Source organism: Leucoraja erinacea, chromosome 24, assembly GCF_028641065.1.
Source record: "Leucoraja erinacea ecotype New England chromosome 24, Leri_hhj_1, whole genome shotgun sequence".
In the NCBI taxonomy this organism is placed as follows: domain Eukaryota; kingdom Metazoa; phylum Chordata; class Chondrichthyes; order Rajiformes; family Rajidae; genus Leucoraja; species Leucoraja erinaceus.
In genome coordinates, this window is record NC_073400.1 from 3,761,037 (window position 1) to 3,767,036 (window position 6,000).

Sequence of the window (6,000 nt, forward strand, 5' to 3'; positions counted from 1 at the left end):
CCAGTGACTAGTGGGGTGCCACAGGGATCTGTGTTGGGTCCACTGTTGTTTGTCATGTACATCAATGATCTGGATGATGGTGTGATAAATTGGATTAGTAAGTATGCAGATGATACTAAGATAGGTGGTGTTGTGGATAATGAAGTAGATTTTCAAAGTCTACAGAGAGATTTATGCCAGTTGGAAGAGTGCGCTGAAAGATGGCAGATGGAGTTTAATGCTGATAAGTGTGAGGTGCTACATCTTGGCAGGACAAATCAAAATAGGACGTACATGGTAAATGGTAGGGAATTGAAGAATGCAGTTGAACAGAGGGATCTGGGAATAACTGTGCACAGTTCCCTGAAAGTGGAATCTCATGTAGATAGGGTGGTAAAGAAAGCTTTTGGTGTGCTGGCCTTTATGAATCAGAGCATTGAGTATAGAAGTTGGGATGTAATGTTAAAATTGTACAAGGCATTGGTGAGGCTAATTCTGGAGTATGGTGTACAATTTTGGTCGCCTAATTATAGGAAGGATGTCAAAAAATAGAGAGAGTACAGAGGAGATTTACTAGAATGTTGCCTGGGTTTCAGCAACTAAGTTACAGAGAAAGGTTGAACAAGTTAGGTCTTTATTCTTTGGAGCGCAGAAGGTTAAGGGGGGACTTGATAGAGGTCTTTAAAATGATGAGAGGGATAGACAGAGTTGACGTGGATAAGCTTTTCCCACTGAGAGTAGGGAAGATTCAAACAAGAAGACATGACTTGAGAATTAAGGGACAGAAGTTTAGGGGTAACATGAGGGGGAACATCTTTACTCAGAGAGTAGTAGCGGTGTGGAATGAGCTTCCAGTGAAGGTGGTGGAGGCAGGTTCGATTTTATCATTTAAAAATAAATTGGATAGTTATATGGACGGGGAAGGAATGGAGGGTTATGGTCTGAGTGCAGGTAGATGGGACTAGGGGAGAATACGTGTTCGGCACGGACTAGAAGGGCCGAGATGGCCTGTTTCCGTGCTGTAATTGTTATATTATATTATATTAAGGGTAGACAGTGAGAATCTGTGTCTAAAACCTTAGGGCATGTGTTTGTGAAGAGTCGTCGTGGCTATCCCTCGAGGTCGAAGATGATGGTCTACGTTCTGTGTTTTTTATGGACTCTCAGATGGCTTATGAGTCCAATCCTGGCTTTGCAGCTCACAGAACGAAGACGCCTGTGCGTGTGTTTGTTTAACGTGTACTTGATGTTGCACTCCAAGAAGCACGCGATCCTTCACAAATCAATCCTCATTCCAAAGGTAAGGAAACCAAGACGATTGGAGCTGAAGAGTAAGACATTCAGAAAGGCATCATAGCTACCACTGACAGAGAATATCTGAGCTGTGTTTTATCTATGTAATGAACTGCAGTAATTCTTCTTTGTCAGTGCTCTCCTCACCTATGATATCTGGAGCAAAGCCAGCACATGCATAGATCACTATTCAAGTTACAACTGCATTGCCAATCCATTGCCTTTCCTGTTCAAAATCCTGGAAATCTCTTCCGAGCAGCTTTGTGCGGGTCCTTCACAATATGCCTGGAATCATTCCACATAGCAACCCGCCAGTGCCTCCTCAGGGGCAAATGGGATTACGTAAGAAATGCTATACTTATTGGGAGTCTTTAAGAACAAATTAAAGAATACATTTCTCCCCACAACACAAAATCCCATTAGATGCTATCTTGATCCTCACATAAAAGAGAGCCCGATGTATGAACATCAGGATGTGATCATTTAAAACAGAGGGTTAGTTTCATTTTCCAACCTCATCTCCATTTATTTTCCGAAACAACATCCTATTTACTCTGGCTGAACAATGTATCACTGACTTATTGATGAGTCCACCTGTTCATGTTTCATTCTTAGTATCAGTGGCGGAGCTCAATTGCTACCCTGTGGTTAGTGAACGTGTTTGGTGAGTTAATACTCGGATTGTGATCTCTATCTCCAAGATAATCTTCAGATCCTGTGACATTTCTCGCAGAAACGTATCAGAGAACCTATCTCTCCTCTCCATGCACGTGTTAATATGTTCTGGAGTGTGGTGCAGGCAGCCAGCTACTCAATAGACAATAGGTGCAGGAGTAGGCCATTCAGACAATGCATTTCGTTGTCTCTGTACTGTACACTGACAATGACAATTAAATTGAATCTGATCTTCAGCCATTCGAGCCAGCACTGCCAATCAATGTGATCATGGCTGATTATCCCCAATCAGTACCCCGTTCCTGCCTTCTCCCCATATCCCCTGACTTCGCTATCCTTAAGAGCCCTATCTAGCTCCCTCTTGAAAGTATCCAGGGAACCGGCCTCCACCACCCTCTGAGGCAGCGAATTCCATAGACTCACCACTCTCTGTGAGAAAAAGTGTTTCCTCGTCTCCGTTCTAAATGGCTTATCCCTTATTCTTAAACTGTGGCCTCTGGTTCTGAACTCCCCCAACATCGGGAACATGTTTCCTGCCTCTAGCATGTCCAAACCTTTAACAATCTTATATGTTTCAATAAGAACCCCTCTCATCCTTCTAAGCTCAGAGTGTACAAGCCCAGCGCTCCATTCTCTCAGCATATGACAGTCCCACCATCTCGGGAATTAACCTTGTAAACCTACGCTGCATTCCCTCAATAGCAAGAATGTCCTTCCTCAAATTAGGGGACCAAAACAGCACACAATACTCCAGGTGTGGTCTCACTGGGGCTCTGTACAACTGCAGAGGACCTCTTTGCTCCTACACTCGATTCCTCTTGTTATGAAGGCCAATATGCAATTTGCTTTCTTCACTGCCTGCTGTGCCTGCATGCTTACTTTCATAGACTGATGAACAAGCACCCCCCAGATCCCGTTGTACTTCCCCTTTTCCCAACTTGACGCCATTTAGATAATAATCTGCCTTTCTGTTTTTGCTACTAAAGTGGATAACCTCACATTTATCCGCATTAAACTTCATCTGCCATGCATCTGCCCACTCCCCCAACCTGTCCAAGTCACCTTGCATTCTCATAGCATCCTCCTCACAGTTCACACTGCCACCCAGCTTTGTGTCATCTGCAAATTTCCTCACCACAGAGAAGAACATTGTATAATTATATAGTCAAAAAATCAGCTCAAGAGAGGGACAATATCTCAGGTATGGCCAAGCTCACGAAATTATGTACACTTAAGAAGGAAATTAAAAAGGTGAAAAGGGGCCATAAAATATCACAGCAGGTAAGGTAAAGGAAAATCATAAAATATTCTGTAGGCATGAGAAGAGTAGCCAGGGAGAGCAGGTCCTCGTGATCTATGTGTGCCATGGGAAATGAGAGAGATCTTAACTACATACTTTCTGCCTATATTTAACATTAAGAAGGACATGGAAGCTTATGCATTCGGGGAAGGAAAAGTGATATTTTGGATAGACACAAAAAGCTGGAGTAGCTCAGCGGGTCAAACAGCATCTCTGGAGAAAAGGGTGATGATTCGGGTCGAGATCCTTCTTCAGACTGAGAGTCAGGGGAAAGGGAAACGAGTGATATAGATGGTGATGTAGAGAGATATAGAAGAAATGAGCAAAAATAATAAAGGAACCATGCCATTGGTAGCTGTTTGTTAGATGAGAATGAGTATAGCCAATGAGACTCAACGAGACTACTTTGAAGCTGGCATGACTTGGGTGGGGGAGGCTTGGAGAGAGAGGGAATGCAGGGATCACTTGGAGTTAGAAAAATCAAATATTCATACCACTGGGTTGTAAGCTGCCCAAGCAAAATATGAGATGCTGTTCCTCCAATTTGCGTTTGGCCTCACTCTGGCAATGGAAGAGGCCCAGGACAGAAAGGTCAGTGCGGCAATATTTTGGAGCCTATCAATATTACAATGGAGGCTTGGAGTTAAATCCCTGGGGTCTGACGAGGAGATTGCTAGACCCTGTTAATAATTTACTATTGGTATTAGTCGGTAATTTTTCATGTGCTGAGGTAAAGTGAAAAGCTTTGTTTGCTTGCCATCAATCAAATAACACTATACACCAGTACAATCAAGCCATGCACAAGTACATGTAGCACAAAGTGAAAAATACCAGAATACAGTGGTACAGTATTCTTCGGTTAGTTACAGAGAAAGTGCAGATTTTAAAATTGCAAGGTACGGAATGAGGTAGGTTGGAAGATAAAGATAATATCCTAATTAATGGGAGGACTGTTCAGTAATTTGATACTGAGGAAGATGATGTTCCTGAATTTGGTGGTATAAGCTTTAAAGAACTTGTATCTTCTGCATGATGGGAGAGGGGTAAGAGGGAGTGACCAAGGTGAAAATGGTGTTGGCAGCTTTTCCAAGGAAGCGTGAAATGTAGATGGATCGATGGGGGAGGCTCGTTTGTGTGATAGACTGAGCTATATACACATCTCTCTGCAATTTCTTGTGGCCTTGCTGTTGCCAAACTAAGCTGTGATGCATTTGATAGGATGCTTTCTACAGTGCATCTGTAGATGTTGGTTAGAGTCATTGGTGACGTATCGAACATCCTTAGTCTTTTTAATTTAGTTTATTTTAGAGATAGTGTGGAAACAGGCCCTTTGGCCCACTGAGTCCATGCCTACCAGCACACCTACACTATCCTACACACACTAGCAACAATTGTTTTACAATTATTCCAAGCCAATTAGCCTACAAACCTGTATGTCTTTGGAGTGTGGGAGGAAACCGGAAATCCAGGTGAAAACCCATGCAGGTCACGGGGAGAACGTGCAAATTCTGTACCGACAAGCATACATAGTCAGGATTGAACCTGGGTCTCTGGTGCTGTAAGGCAGCAACTCTATTGCTGCGCCTCTGTGCTGTCCGTCTTCTGACGAAGTAGAGGTGTTGGTGTATTTTCTTGGCTGTAGCTTCAATGTGGTTGGTCCAGGACAAATGTTCACACAGTATCTGTTTAACACAGAACAGAGAACAATACAGCACAGGAACAGACCCTTCAGCTCATAATGTCTATGCTGAACATAATGTCAAGTTAAACTGATCTCCTCTGCCTGTGCATGACCCATACCCTCCAACCATTGCCTCTCCGAAAGCCTCTTAAATGCCACTATTGTATCTGCCTGCACCACCACCCATGGTGGCACATTCTAGGCACCCATTCTGAGGGGATAAATACGTCCACTAGTATCCTTTGAATTTTGTGCCTCTCGCCTCTAGTCTTTCATATTTTCACGCTGGAGATAAAAGTTATGCCTACCAGATCTATGCCTCTCATAGTTATATATGCTTCTAATTGGTCTCCCCTTAGTTTTGTTTTTTTCTGGAACAATAGACTATCTTAGTTTATGCAACCTCTCCTTATACCGAATACCCTTTAATCCAGGCAGCATTCAGGTAAACCTCTTCTGCACCCTTTCCAAAGCCTCCACATCCTAAATGGACAACCAAAACTGCACACGATACTCCAAATGCAGCCTAACCCAAGTCCTATAAAGCTGCAACATTACTTCCTGACTAATGCCCCTGTCCCACTTAGGAAAACTGAACAGAAACCTCTGGAGACTTTGCACCCCACCCAAGGTTTCCGTGCCGTTCCCGGAGGTTTTTGTCAGTCTCCCTACCTGTAACCTCCGGGAACCGCACGGAAACCTTGGGTGGGGCGCAAAGTCTCCAGAGGTTTCCGTTCAGGTTTCCTAAGTGGGACAGGGGCATTACATTCTGTGCCCGATTGATGAAGGCAACCATGCCATATGCCTTTACCACTCCCTCTATGTGTGTTGCTACACACAGGGAGCTATGGACTTGGTCTCGAAGGTCCCTCAGTACATCAATGCTGTTACATCCCTCAGTACATCGATCGGTGTGGCGGTGCCTTGTAGCTGCAGCTCACCTCCAGTCCGTCTGTCTTTTTTTTCTTTTTTTTGTCTTGTTAGAGTTAGAGTATGTTTTCGGTTTATTTTTAGTTGTGTATATGTGGGGGGAGGGGGGGTGGAGGGAAACTTTTAAACTTTTTAATCTCTT